The sequence below is a fragment of the Mus caroli genome, unplaced genomic scaffold (assembly GCF_978045245.1).
Source record: "Mus caroli unplaced genomic scaffold, Mus_caroli_1 scaffold_14, whole genome shotgun sequence".
In the NCBI taxonomy this organism is placed as follows: domain Eukaryota; kingdom Metazoa; phylum Chordata; class Mammalia; order Rodentia; family Muridae; genus Mus; species Mus caroli.
The window spans coordinates 8,659,463-8,675,583 of NW_028227269.1; the positions used below are offsets into that span (position 1 = coordinate 8,659,463).

The following is a 16,121-nucleotide window of genomic DNA, read 5'->3' on the forward strand; positions in this document are numbered from 1 at the left end:
AGACAGCATACAAACTCATGATGACCATGACAGCATGTACAAGACTTGCACGGGCTTAAGTCAGACAAAACTTCAGCATGGAGGACGGTTGAGAACACAAAATCCCACTCCTAATGGAGAACTATTTGAAGGTGGTAGCTGCTAGGATAGAAAAAAAAATCAATGAAGTGGCACTGTTATTATAAACTATGTTCCAGGGTAGGCCCCGGGAGTAGTTGGCAGACATAAACTGGACTCTGTGTCTGTTTTGCTTTGGTGTATCTATTGGTTTTGTTTGCTCTGCTTTGTTGTTTAAGAGAGAAAGGAAACAAAGTTGAGTAGAGAGGGAAGTAGGGAAGGATCTGAGAGGAGTTGGGGGAGGGGAAAGAAATAATCAAAATGTACTGCACAAAATTCTCAAAGAATAAATAAAAACATTTTAAAAATTACAAGTATCCAATACTAATTTTACTAAAAACAACAATAATAACTATTATTAAGTAGCAATAAAGATTAGACTTCTGCCAAGCATGTAGTGCATATTATTTTTATCTTAAAAATAACATCATGAAATAAGTTATATTTAACAAATGTGAAGACTGGTGTCCAGAAAGGCTAAGTTAGTTTGCATAAGACCACATACACATTAAGTGACAGGGTCAAATTAAACTTGGTTCTAACATATGCTTACATTTTCCTCCTCAAATGTACTGATCATTAAGATTTTCTTACTCAGAACTTCTATTTTATACCTTAAACTGAACCAATGAAGAATGAATGGCTTTGCCCAAATTTGTAAAATAAAAAGCCAGCTCAGGCATGAATCAGATTGGCTGTTGTTTAATAAGAAATGTTCCCTTAGGCTTAGGCATTTGAATGCTTGGCACCCAGTTGGTGGCACTATTTGGAGAGGCTATGGAGGAGGTGTGGCCTTACCGGAGGAAGTATGTCATTGAGGGTGGGATCAGTGTACTTAAAGCAGTGCTCTACTTTCAATTCACTCTCTACTTTATGCTTATGGTTGAAGATGTGAATGAACTCTCAGCTTCCTGTTACTGCTGCCATACCTCCCGCCTGCCATTATGGACTCTGCCTCTGTAGCTATAGGCCAAAATAAACTCTTCCTCAAGTTGCCTTTCGGCACAGTGTTTTATTACAGCAACACAAAAAGAATCAGCACAGCCCCATTTGTCTATTTTCCATCAGCTTACCTCTCAGATATAATTGTACCCTCTGATCACAATATATATTGACATATGCTAATTTTAAATATTTAATTCATATGAGATTAAACATTCTTTAAATATTGCAGTGTTTCTGAACTTGAGATAATTTTAAAGTCACAGGCTTCCTTTTTATATGGGAAATGCTTTAGAGCTTGAAACACGGTGGGGAATACTGAGAGCCATTAGTCATTAGCCACTTTGGCACAACTGTGGTCCAGAAACAAAATGGGAATGCTCTCCAAGGATCAGTAGCCAAAGTACTCCAAGAAGTTTCTTCAAGCTTCTTGGACTACTCTTACATTTCCCCCCTTTTCCTCTTCAGAAAGGAAATCAGAATTCATTGAAAACCTTGCAGATGCCAGAGGCTGTTCTAAGCATTTCCAAATATACAATAGTAGTCCTTGCTATTAATCTCAGGGTATATTTTTTTGGATTCCAAACCTTACAGAAATTGTTCAGAGTAACTGGGCTGTATATATGGCCAAAAACACTCCCATCTACACTGTATTTCTCTCTGTTGAAAAGTAATCTTGTTTTGGATAAACTAGGCTGCTGACTGTTCACTATTTAGGATATATAGACTCTATTTGAATTCTGATTCACATAACTCATATGGGCACTAATGGGATCTATATTAGTCACTCTTCTCATTCTTGTGACAAACTACATCATGAAAACAATTTGATGAAGGGTTACTCTGTTTCTCTTGTGGAAGGTACAGTCAGCCCATCATGACAGGGAAGATATTGTGGTTGGAATGTGAGGTGACTGGTCACACTGTGTCACAGATGGGAAATGGGGAGAGATGACTGTTGGTGCTCATTGAGATTTCTTGCCCTCTCTTTTCTTTAAATTGAGTGTTGGGCCCACATTCACAGGATGGTGGTGTCTTCATTCACGGTGGATCTTCTCTTTTCAGTGCAACTTCTCTGGAGTGCCTTCATAAACATGCCCAGAGATATGTCTCCTAGATGATCCTAAACTGAGTCAATTTGATAATGAAAATGAATCATCATAAGATTCAAGCAGTAAAGGGGTATTTGGATATTAGGTAATTTTTCTCCTGTGTTAAAAAGTGCTGTTGATATTTTAAGGAGAACATAAAGATATACATTTAAATATTCATATATGAAATTATAGCATGCCTTATGCATTGAAACTAATCTATTGGCAGAGAGTGCTAGAAGATGTGTTCTTGATAATGATCCTTAGAGCTAGTCGAAGGGCACAAGGAGATTTCTAATGTCATTTTCTGCTACTAGGTATACTTTTAACATAAAAAACACCTCTGATGTATGACTGGGGATTGGGCAAAGAGAGAGCCTTAGTTTTGAGCAAGACTTCCTTTGAATAGCTATGTGAACCTGGACAACCTTTTTCCTTCCTGAAACACACTTTCTCAGTTATAGAATAAAGCTTACCTTAAAGTACTTACCTGATAGATCTGCTGGGGTGGAATCAAGGAAACCATGTGCAGAAATAGAAATACCCAGCACAGTTGCTGGCACAAGCTAAGTTCTTTTCAAAATAGTTGACTAATATTACAAGATACAAAAGACTTCTGATTTAATTTCTTTCCAAATATGGCCCAAGGAAGGCTTCCAATAGTCATATGAATTCAGTCATGGCTCACAGCCAAAGATGAACCATCGAAACCTTCTATGCATGCTATTTTCTACCAACACCTTTTTGGAAGAGATTCAATTTTCCAAGTTTCCCCAATGTTCCAGGTAGCCTCCAGGTCTCTTTCCTCTGATGATTACCCTTCTTATTTCACATAGCAGTTTTTAGTTTCCAGACAGCAATTCTGCCACGTTGCTTTGTTCTAAGAATCGTACACCATTTTGTCTTATTCCTTAGAGCCGAAACCAGCTTATAGAATGGATTTTATGCATACTTTTATTCTCCCATTATTGTTGCAAACACATCCTACCAGGTTTTTCTTTCCTAGCCTATGGTAGTATTTTGGACTAGTTTGTAATTATACTAAAATTATTTTCATTATAACTTTGCAGATATGTGTGTGTTGGGGAAGGGCTGTGGGGATTGAACTCAGGTTGTCAGAGTTAGCAGTGAGCGCCTCCATCTACTAGCCATCTTGTTGGCTCCTGATCTATGATTTTTCAGGTTTCTTTGGGGGTATCAGAAAAGTGGTTGTTTCTAGAAATTAAAAAAATGTTAGTATCCTTTAGATATAAATTTGTGCTTTGTATCTGGTTTGGTTTCTTTTTTTCCAGCATAATTTTATTTGTTTTTGGTTTTCTGAGACATGGTCTCATTTTGTAGTTCCAGATGGCATAGAATTCACTATGTAGATATGTAGATGAGGCAGCGTTTAACAGAATCTTCCTGTCTCTGCCTCCTGAAAGGTGTGCACCATCATGTGTGCTTTACAGGTGTGCACTATCATGTGCACACCACCATGTCTGCCTTCCAGTCAATTTTCATGTAGTCGTGAAGAAGAAATAGAAATGGGCCTTGCTCATTTGCTCTGAACAGAAGGTGAGGGAAGAGGCTGACACAGGAGACAGGGAAGACCTTAAGTGATAGTTCCATAGCATCCTGGACATTAGTGTCCTGGGAGTCAGATCCATGCTATTTCTCACTGTTCTGAGGTGTTTGAGGAATAACACACACCCAAATGAGAGGTAATGCAAATCAACTAATAATAACTCCTATTCTACTGGTCTCTGGTGACATGTCACCTAAAGGAGCCAAAGTAGTTTCTTTGCTCCAGTATCTTCCAATTTTGAAGGAGAGTAATTGTAAGCACAGTGATTATAGAATGTGCCCAGATTATCCAAGAGTTAACAGAGATGCTTTTGGTTAGCAAGCCTAGACTAGTGTTCCTAAGAAAGGATCGGATTTTAATTATTGGTGCTATAGACAGCTAAGGAGCATCCACTTCCATTGTCCTTACAGGAAACTTGTCCTGACTGCATTAGGAGGCACAGAGCCTGAGTACAACAGATTCTCTGTGGGTGTGGGCATCTAGAGGGCTTTTGTTGCTTTTGAAAGGTGTGCTGTCCTTGCACAGTTTAGGTTTATATATGCATGCTGAATCCAAAAGAAGAGCAGTTACAACTCTAAGCCTCTTACCTCAGTGGGTTGAAAAACCTTATTTCTGAATGGTCCCCAGTAGAACTAGCCTGTGGGCATGAAACATGGCTGCCTTTCTTCCCACAAAGGCCTCTCTGTAATTAGAGACATTTTCTCTACGAGGAAATGATTGTGGGCTCTGGGTCTTAAGCCACATAGGAAATCTCATAGAGACGATATAGATATTTCTTAAACATTTGGTGAGTTAGGCTTTCCTGTCAGCTTTTAGTGAGTTCGTCTTTCTTCTTCATATATGTATGAAGTTTTGTCTTCATGTATTTCTGTTTGCCATGTGTGTATCTGGTCCCTATGGAGGTCAGAAGAGGGCACTGAATTCTCAGAGTGGATTTCTCCTTCCTTCCTTCCTTCCTTCCTTCCTTCCTTCCTTCCTTCCTTCCTTCCTTCCTTCCTTCTTTCCTTCCTTCCAAAGCAAAACAAAAAAGAGGAAGACCTGGTTGAAGGTATATGACATTTATCTGTGTATAGACATATATGTATATATATGTTTATATAGCATGCATACAGACATACATAGTCTATCTATGGACCTGCAGTTGGGGTGGACAGGGGACAGAAAGATAATTTTAGCAGATATAATCTCCACGTAGAATTTTCCACAAGATCAGTATTTTGATTCTGAGTTACCTTTTGAAAAACCAGGGTTAAACTAAGATTCTAAAGCAAAGTGATAATAATAATCTCCTTTTCTTCACAGGGTATCATGTGTAGAGTATGTTCACAAATGTGTCAATCTCTCACTAACTCCTAATTAATCAGGCTGGGTCAAATTTTTCACGGGAGGAAGTGAAAACTCAGAGAAATGAAGTTACTTCTCTAAGGCCACACCTGTGGCCAGAGTATAGCTTTCACACCAGAAAGACATTTCTAATTAGTCCTGTAATTAGTCCTGACCCCACGCTATCTTCACCCCCTAGTTCACCTTCTGGTCTCGTTAAAGCAAGTTTCCTGGCTGAGTTCTTCAGAAACAAAACAAAATGCTAATAAGCACATACTAGTAAAAGATTTCTTTGCAAACAGCCTTAGAAATATAGTTCCACAAAGCTTAGTAGACTCAGGGGCCTTGACCACAGGACCAAATACACTTATGATTAATATGAACATTTGAGCTGTGGCTGACTATGGACTGCAGTAGTTCATTTCCCCTCCAGAAATGTTTCTAGAGAAGTCTTCAAGGAAAAGTAACCATCAAAGTTTTGAAAAGGTATCTTCAAGAAATAAAGACTATTATGTCCTTAGTACCAGCTTTTCATCACCACTGCCAGCTATGCAAAATGGTGACCTTTCAATGGATGCCATCTTCATGGGATTTCCACGAACACTGATTTGTTATATATCAACTGCTCTAGAATAGCTTTTAAGATTTACTGACTTTATTTTATGTGTGTAAGTGCTGCCTGCATGTATGCATGTGTACCATGTTCATGCTTAGTGCCCATTGTGGTCAGAAGAGGGGATCAGATTCTTGGAAATGGAGTTACTATGGACAATTATGAGCTACCATGTGAAGTGAACCTGAATCTTTTGCAAGAGCAGTAAGTTGTCTTAACAGTCAAGATATCTCTCCAGCCCCTTCCCTAAAGTATTTTGTTTAAAAATTTAGTAAATATCTATAGTGAAGATACTGAGGGTGTATGTACTATGTATGTATGTGTTGACCTACCTGTATGTGTGTATATTTCTCTGTCACCTCTGTTTGAGAACTGCCCTTTGCTGATGGCCTATTTACATTATGGGACTACACTTCTACAACCCTCAGCAACAGAAGGCTTTTGGAGTCTAACCCTGACATGCACATACTCTGCAATGCAGCATTAGGGCCTCTGTTTCTGCTATTTTCTTGGTATTATTTCATAGGCATTTCCTTGGTAGACCAAGCATATGCAAATGACTGAGACAGAGCTGGCACAAGAGGTAAAGTATGGTGTTTCCTGCAGTGTTGTACAGGTGTGAGAGGCACCTTAGAAGAAAACAGGAAGAAGATACTATTAAATACACCATTGAGCCACTGGAGTGGAGGCTGGTCAGCCATTAGTTATGCCCTGAAACTTTGGATTCTGTAGTACAAAGTATGTCTTATTGCAAGACAAGAGATTTTTTTTTTTTCAAATGGATGCAGAAACTCAGCTCTAAGCTAGGACACTAATTGGGTTAGCACAGTTTTCCCAACGTTGAATTCATGACAGTACCTGGTATATGTGTGTGTTACCTATAATTCTGCTCCCAGCCTGGTTCAGTAGGACAGACATACTTGAAAAAAATACAGCAGAATACACCTATGCTACAGTGGAAGAAATAATGAAGTACAGACTGAGAAGGTGAACAGGAAGGAGAGGGATGGGCCCTAAGAAAGTCTGCATGGGGAGAGATTGTTTATGAGATGCTAAGCTATTTCATTTGCTATATGTACATTTGTAGGATTGACCTTAGCACTCTTATAAAGTAATGTGAAATTATTTTTGACAACTAAGAAAATCAGCACAAAAGATTGAAACCAAATATCCCACTTTATATTCACCTTGAACTCCTTGTATGGAGTCCTCAAAATGGAGGACCGACATTTGCTCAAAGGGAAAAAAAAGATGTTTCTTATGCCTGCAAACTAGAAATCACTTAAATTCCCCAGTAAATAGAGGAAGAGTTAGAAGAAAAGGAACACAGCTCTTAGAACTGTTTAAAACAGTAAGGTTATGGTATGTGTGTCTAGAAAAATATGCAAATAAGTTTTTGGTTTAATAGGAAAAAGCTGCTCGGATTTTCTTTCAAACTGTAAAAGCCCTGAGAGAAAAGAATGAAAGAGTAGAATCTAAAAGTCTCCTCCCACAGATTCGGGTTGAAAGATTAGTCATGGGGTGAGTTGGAGTAATGGGGTGGGTGTGAGGAGGGTGTGTTTTGGAAGGTAGTGAAGGATAGAAGTATTGGAGTATACCATTTAATCCTTTAACAAGGCAGGGCTCTTGAGCTGTTTGTACTAAATTCAGTGTAGGGTGGTAAGGGAGGAGAAAGGCTGCCTTAGTTACCTGCACTGCATAGTAATCCATAGATGAGCTTCAAATGCGTTCAGGAAGGAAACAAACGATGCTGCCTTTGCAGTTCTCAGCCATATGTAGGTATTATATGGTGGGGTGATGAAGAGAAACTAAAGAGGGTGCATCTATAGGAGGACTGAGAGAAACTGGGGCTTCGAGGTTTTCATGAAGGTATTTCTTTCTTTCAGAGATTCTCCTATACCTCAAAATCATTTTTGTTCTTTCCTTTCTTTCTTTCTTTCTTTCTTTCTTTCTTTCTTTCTTTCTTTCTTTCTTTCTTTCTTTCTTTCTTTCTTTCTTTCTTTCTTTCTTTCTCTCTTTCTTTCAAGACAGGATGTCGTGTAGTCCAGGCTGGACTTGAGCTACTCAGCCTCATGTCCACTTCCCACATACTGGGGCCACAGGTGTATGTTCTCACGGCTGGACCATGCCAGCTTGTTATTTCACTTACTGAATTGCATCTGTCTGCTTCTCTACTAGGCATGATTTCTTGAGGGTCATCACAGTATCTTATTTGAGGTTGTTCTACAGTTAACTAAATGCTGCTACAGTGACCAAAATTGCATTGATTCACAATGAAAAGGAAGCTTTCAAAGGGTATTTATCATTGGTTACATATTTTTAGTAATGCATCTTTATGTTATATACATGGTCTATTTTGTATTCAAGAGGGCTGTAAATTACTATAGAAAATGGTTAATCCAAGGGATTAACCAATTTATAGAAGGTCATAGAACTAATAAAATATTGGGTTTTATCTGGCTGCATCTGGCTTGAAGATTTTCTTTTTCCTCCAGTACTTGGGATTGAATTTAGGATTTTATGCTATACCCAACCATCCCCAGCCTTTTTAATATATTTTGAGGCAAAGTCTTACTAGGTTGCTTAGGCTGGCTCTGATTGTACTCTGCAGCTATATGAGGTGTGTGTACGCACGTGCGTGTGCGCGCGCATATGTGTGTATGTTTATGTATTTGAATATGTTCATGGATGTGTGCTGGCACATGGGTCTACATGTGCATTTCTGTGATTGTGTCTCTGTGTGTGTGAGTATGTGTGTCCGTGTGTGATACAGAGGTTGATGTTGGTGTCTTCCTAAATTTCTCTATATCTTATATAACATGTACTTTCCTGAGTCAGCTCCAGCCTTTGAGCTTGTGGTCTTTCTTCCTTAGTTTCTCAAGTTGTTGAGATTATATGCTTGGGCTACCATACCCTCTTGAATATTCTTGATTATGCTTCTTGTCATTTTTTTTTGAAAAGCCAAGTAAAGTATTAGTGAGGAGTCTCCCAACACTGCTTAGACTGATGGATGATTAAGAGGATGATTTTCATCTCCCTTGGAACTATGAATACTTATATAATCATTTAAAGAAAAACTAACAATTTTATATAAGCAAATTAAACTGATTTCACATTTTAGCTTTTCATAAAATTTCCTATGTAAGAAAGAAAACAAACATCAAACACCTTATGTAAAAATTACAATAACATTTGAAATTTTAAAATGAGCCAAGTTTTTCATGACCACCAAAAACCTAGTTAAATTCCAACAAGCAGAAATTCTCACTGAAGAGTCAGATGTGAACAATACCAGATGATGCTTAAAAATAAAATATTATATTAATAAGCATTTCAACACTGTTGATAATGCTTGATTAAGTCTTCCTTGGGACATTTTACTTATAATTTTAATACCGAATCTCAAGAAATCAGAAACAAGCATATGCATGCAAGAAATTAATACAACCAGGCCCAAATCTAAAACACCAGAGAATCCTATAACACAAAGCATACTGTTTAAGAAACCACCAACTTTAAAAATCATTCCAACACATAAAACAATAGAAATATTAGGGTCTTATTTTTGCCTTAATGAAATTTTACCTAGGCTTTGAAATAAATTCTACCTGTTAACAATGTAGAAAAAAAGAATCTATTTATACCGAGCTCTTTAAAAATTTTAGGTCTTTCAGAGCCTAAGACATAGTAAGTAAACAGAAGTAGTTTTTACATCTAGGAAGGTACTTCCATGAGCAATAATTGAGAAAAATAAAATTTTGTCTATGGGCTTATAACTGGTAATATTTCCAACTGATCTGTTAACATTGTATTTTATGAGAAATATTTTTTAAAATGATTGTTATTTTTGTAGACAAGGTTTCTCTGTATAACCCCGGCTGTCCTGGAACTCTGTCTGTAGACCAGACTGGCCTGAAACTGAGTGACCCATCTACCTCTGCCTCCCGAGGGCTGGGATTAAAGGCGTGTACCACCACTGTCTGGCTTTAAAATGAAATTTCTTTAATTAAAAGAGACCCAATTTCTATTTTTAAAAAGGCTAGCAATTATTGTATTATCTATCTTGAGATCGAGAGCCACTTGGTGGATGAGAGCACTCTAGGTATTAATTGTAATTTGAACAATAGAGTATAAAATGTTCACCCAGACATTATCCAACAAGTCATAGGAAATAATGGCCATTATTATATGCTTTATCAAAAGTAAACACTCCGTGGTTACTTATTAGATCGTCTCTGTAAGGTTGGTACTGAGGCAAGGCAATGGAGACGCCCAGAACAAGAAACTTAGCTGGTTTGTGTAGCTCACTCTCATAGAGCATCTGTGTGATGGATTCACAGAGTAAAGCGTCAAATCTCCTTGAAGATTCTTAAGTCATTTGCTATTCCATTTTTGTTTCATTCATTAAGTAGTTTTTAATGCATCACCAAGATCCTTCACCTAGTAAAGTTCTCAGTGAACTGAACCAAGAAAGCAAAGCCATCATCATTAGAAGCAAACCATAAATGGGAAATGTAATGTTGTGGTCCCTTCACTGTGAACACACTAACATAATTCCATAGCTTCAGAGACCATAAATACAGTGCATAGCTGTTGTTGTCTAGGTTTATCTTTCCTTGATGACTTGACAATGTCAAGTCCAGAATATAGACAATATAATTAAACTTTCTGCTTATTAATAAGCAGTTTTTATTCTACCTTATTATATTTTATTTTATTGGAATCCCTTAGAAACTTGTTTGTTTTCTAACGAGAGCCATAAATGGAATGGATCCAGGTGGGACGGGGAGGGGAGAGGAATTGGGAAATGTAGAGGGAGGGGAAACTGTAATTAGGATATATTATGTGAGAAAAAAAAATCCATTTTCAATAAATGGAAAGAAAAATCAATAAAATAGTGGAAGGACATGCTACTCTTGTCTTTTAGGTTGTGAGCCTAGCTTTTAATGGCTAAGCAATCTCTCCAGCCCAGCATTCTACTTTGAAAAGAAAACCTTATGTAATATTTTATATATTTACTAAAAGTAAACTGTAAAATATCCTTTAGTATATAGTATTCAATTTTAGTAAAAATGTATTAAATTCTCTCTCTCTCTCTCTCTCTCTCTCTCTCTCTCTCTCTCTCTCTCTCTCTCTGTGTGTGTGTGTGATGCTTGCATTTCTGTCTGTTTGTGAGGATGCACATGAAGGTACCTGTGTTCAGGAGAACATGTGTGTGCGGATATCAGGTTGACGTTGGACATCTTCCTCTACTGCCTTCCATCTTCTTTTTTGAGACGAGACCTTTCACTGATCCCAGAGTCAACTGACAAATCTTGCTGGTCAGTCAGCTCTGGAGATCTGCCGGTGGCTGCCCTCATCCGTGCTGGGGTGATGGATGTATGCCACTGTATCTAGCTTTTATATGGGTGCTAAGGATCCAACTCCGGGCTTAAGCTTTGGCAGCAGGCACTTTCCTAACTGAGTCATCTCCCTAGTTCCCCCAAAGATTTTTAAAACAGAATTAATTGTGCATATGGTCTTCACAGAAATTATTTAATTACTTTAATTGAAAGTTACATGCAAATATTCAATTAACAAACATTAGAGTTTCTGCTAGGAAATATATGTAGATATTGTAGAAATACTATAAATCTCACCAACACCTTGATTTCATACTGTTCGTGAAGACTTGAAGTGATAGTTTTTCTTAAATACCATCTACCTTATTTATGTTGGAGGAACAGACTAGATAACTGAGGGAAATAGAAACAGCTATCATTCTTTGGCATTACACATTTTTTTAAAGAATTAATGCCATACCTATTACATATAGCTGAGAGAGACAATGTCAAACCTTAGATTTGTTGAATATGTTCCCTTCTTTGTGTGTATGCACATGCATGTGTGAGTGTACATGTCTGTGCTCACATGTATGGAGGTCATGGAAGCCATAAATCAAACTGGATCTCTCTTTTGTTGTTGTTGTTTGCTGTTTGTATTTGTTTTTGAGACAGGGTCTTTCATTGGGATCTGGGGCTCCCTTACTAGGCCAAGATGGCAAGTCGGTGAGTTGCAGGGGTCAGCCTGTCTCTGCCACCCCAGTACTGGGATTGTAAGCAGACACTATTATTCCCTGGTTTTCACGTGGAATTGAATTCATTAGGGTTTGAATGTGGAGTGTCATATTTGCATGCAAGCACTTCACCAACTGAACCATTCCTAAGCCCCCATGAACTCAATTCCCTCTATAAAAGCAATTGTCTTACATTCCCATTATCACAAATCGGAGGTGCACAGAAACCACTCTGTATGATGGAAATGATCTTTTGGAATGGCATTAACATACTGGGCTTAGCAATAAGAAATTACAGGTTTGCGGCTGATATTGACGCTGTATGCCATTTTTCAAAACTCCTTTGGGAATCCCTCTGAACTGTTCAGAATCCACATGTGTATACAGTTCCATTAAACACAACCCTCCCAATCATGCTACTGTATACAGAAAATCCTGTAAGGAAAGCTATTAATATTCTTGGGCACGTTTTTCAATTATGGAACATATAGCCAACCAAAGCAAGGCCCTCAGCAGCCACAAGTCTCTGGGTCTCCATTGAGGCTTCCTGGTATCTAGAAAAGCCTGGGACAAAACTCCAATATCACGAAATATATATATATATATATATATATATATATATATATATATATACATACATACATATATATGAACAGAAGATATCCAGGACAGAGCTCATCCCCTTTTAGAAGATGTTTACCAGGAAAGGAGGGGTAAGATGCTGCCACTTGGTGCATATGCTGGGAGTCCTTGCTACCTCAGATTAAACAACATCTAAGACTGTTTAGTTCCTTTTGTGAATGGAAAAGCACCACCAAGGCCTTCCTCTGCTCCGCTCCACCTTGCAGAGCCCTACCCCCATGCTTCATCATTTGGGGGATAGGAATAGCTGGCATTGCCTCCTGGAGACATTTGTGCTGGTTGTAGCTGTCTTCCCAAGTGTCTGGGAGATTATATTTTTGGAGAAAGAACAGGAGGGCCAAGATTATCTTTTAAAGGAATGGAACTGTGTGTAGGCACTCTAGAAATATTTTTATGGATGAAAAGGAAAAAAAAAGAGAAATTTTGGGGGGATTAAGAAAGCAAAGGATAAGGAAAAGACCAGAGAAGGTGGGGGGAAGGAATGAAGCAGGCCATGTATGTGCTATAGCTCTAGTTCGGCTACCGAGTAAAGAAAGCTGCGCAAGAAGGAAGAACGTACCACCCAAAAGAAAAGCTGTGTGCGTATGCAGGCTTGAAAAAGCTCCAAAGGGGTCACAAAGCCTCATTACCCTGCTCTCTAACCCTACTAAGCAGTCTCCCAATAGCATTTCTGCCCCACCCCACGGCAGGTGACTTCCCCTGGAGGATTTCCATACAGCCTGGAGGTGCACATCTCTGATTTGGCTTCTGCCTTCCAGGAGCCAGGGGAGTTGGCAGAGTCCACTGTATGTTTATCCTGCAGTTTCTTTGCTCTACAACATCCCCATTCCTGCAGCTGCAGCAGCTTCGGAGGAGGCTAGTCTGGCAGAGGGGTGGGGATGGCACCTGCAGTATCTCTGTAGCCTGCAGCCCCTGTGGGATTCTGGGAGTGGAGCCAGGAGAAATGGATCCACCCCAGGCAGATCTCATCCAGGAGGTACCCTTGCCTCTGGTTTGCTGATGCCTCCCAGAAACACTAAAGGTCTTAAATAAATTGACTGAGATGCAGAGTACACCAGGGAGAGCAGACTAAAAATTAAAAAAGAAAACAAACATAACCCAATGAGGTGGGTTCCTTAGAGACGAGGGGCAATGGGAAAGATGCAAAGAAGAGTATAAAAGCCCCTCCTTACCTAGCAAGATCACCTCATACCATAGGAAAAGATAAGGTATATATATATATATATATATATATATATATATATATATATAAAGATTACAGCAGTATTGTTGAGGATACTGAACACTGCAGAGAAGAGAATATTTGCACCCAACCTGACTTTTTATTTGTCCCATAGACCGGAAGTTAATTGGTTTTATCTAGTTGCATGGCTCTGGGCCTCATTTTCAAATCTGTAGGAGCCAGAGAAGCTGAGACCCAGCATCAACGATCATTGATTCGTGACTCCCCCATTTCCTCTGCTACCTACTTATCAATGCAGAGCCACACAAACACAGGTCACTGAACCGATGCCAACTCAGTGATGGCAACGAGTATGGCTCAAATGTGACCACGACTGGTCTTTCTGCCCCGGAGTAAGGAGGAGGGGAGGCTGTGTGATATCTACTTTGGATTTCCAGGGAGAGGCTATTCTCAAATTTTCTATCCCAAATGTTATGCATTGAAGCAAATCACACATTCCTTTGAGGGGTTGAAAATGGCCCTACTGATCAAACCATCAAAAGATGTGCAAAATGTTTCTTTCTATTTATTTCCATCCCAGAGATCAGATTGACTTTTTGTGGAAATCCAGTACACAGCAGCCCCTCTTCTCAATGCCTCACACCATTCTGCCAATCTGCTTCAATGCAGCATTTTTCTGGGGTTATTTAGCTCTCCAATCTGGGTGAGAGGACACTGGTGAGTAAGGTCTACAATGATGCAGACCCCACCCCCACGCCACAGGCAGATGGAGACACTTTAAATGATAAAGGGATAAAATGAGTTTGCACAAGTTTCATTTTACATTTGTCTCAGCCTAAAATTCTTTTGAATTAAGAAAAAAAATAATGTAGAAATAAAACTCCCTGGCTTCTCATGCCTTCAAGAGGAACTCGGCTTACAGACTGTACTTTGTGCCTTCCACACCCACCAGCAATTCTATCTCATTTTAGTCTCCAAAATATGGACAAGAGGGCAACTCTGAAAAAATGGATTCCCACTCTGGCATCTCACTGAGTACATTCGTGCAGAGATGAGCTCTCTCCCTCTCCTTGCCTGGGAGAACCATCCCCACATCTCTACCCCCTCCCTTTACACATTCTCACACCCTGGAGGGTACGCTTCTGTAATCTGTTTTTCCCCCAAACAAGGTTTGACCTTGTGAAGACCCTTCTTCCACTTTCCGAGCTCGAAACAACCCAATTGAAGTTAAAAACACAGAACGACCTTTTCTCCTTTAAAGCAACATTACCAAATGCAACATGCCAAGGGGTGTGCAGTTCCCAGCCCTGCATTCCGGAAGGCAAATGCGGAATGCAGAGTCAGGTAGCTAGTTAGGTCCTCATCCAGCCACTCTTGACTCTGTTCAAAATCAAAGATGCTGTACAACAGCTTTCCTTTTTCTTAACAATTCATCATTGTGACGAATAGAGAAAAGAAACAGAAAACAGCATTTTCCAAGTACTAACAATATACTTGTGCGCCTAACTCCTTGGGTTTTAAACACTAGCATCCTGCATAGCAACCAATGGTGATGCCCACACCAGCCTCGTCCACTCAGTTTTACTTAGCAAACACCTTTTGTGTTTCTCCACCGTGGAAAAAAAATGGTGCACCAATACCACGTATGACAGGTTGGCACTTAACTGCAACCGCTCAATAGTTTTATCAGCAACTGGGACACTTCACAATCGTTTAATTAGCTACTCAAGTCCGATTAGAAAATCCACCTATTTGTAGTCTTATACTAAAAAAAGCACCTAGTCTCACCTGTCTTAAATCTAGCCTAAGTCCCCGGAACACGCCGCATATAAACATTCCTCCCCCCACCGCATTATCCCAAAAGATCCCCTATGAACCAGCAGCACATTCCGACCCACTAACGTTAACCAAGGCAACTGTCACCATGCATTTAGTAGCATCTATGCAAAGCAAAATACGTGACAAGAGCCAAAGCATCTCTTGATAATCGGCTGCGCTACACATGCAAAAAATGCAACGAAGATTATATTTTTCACTTACAGTTATAGCGCTGTACACCGTCACTTAAGGAAAATGATAAAACTCAACAGTTCTTTCAAAAAAATATATATTTAATTCAGGCTAACGGCTAAACCGTCTCTGTGAGTGGTTCTCTCTCGCTCCTTTTCTAGGAGCTCCGGGCTGCTTAAATCTCTCTTGGATTGCGCCCTGCAAGCCCAGCGGCCGCTGCAACACGCTCGGGTGAATCTCTGCTGCAGATTGGGAATCCCATAGAAAACCTAGGGTCCCTGGAGCTGCGTGCGCAAGCGCGCGAGCCTCCACCTCTCTACTCCTCCCGCCCCCTCGTTTCTCTCTCCACCCTCCTCCCGCCGCTTCGCAGCCCAGCCTGGAGAGTTGTGACCAAAACCCGCTTGGCGATGGCGCATGCTCAGATGCAGGGCTCGGAGTTTTTGCAGAATCCTAGGCTTCGGATTTTAGCAGACATTCTAAAGGAGATTGGGAAAAGGAGCCCGTCTTACTCCAGCCCCTGCTCTATGATGGGCATGAGATAGGGCGGATGGTATTCATTCACCACGCCCTGAGATTCT

The 16,121-nt window shown here is 39.7% G+C and overlaps 1 protein-coding gene across 1 annotated transcript in view; it reads right to left on the reverse strand.

The window, feature by feature from the left end:
- Positions 1-15,850, reverse strand: part of Vsnl1 (visinin like 1) — a 114,499-nt gene extending 98,649 nt beyond the window's left edge. The window contains exon 1 of the mRNA XM_021179367.3: positions 15,574-15,850. The gene's annotated coding sequence lies outside the window, so the exon portion shown is untranslated. The remainder of the gene's footprint in view (positions 1-15,573) is intronic.
- Positions 15,851-16,121: the final 271 nt, after the last annotated feature.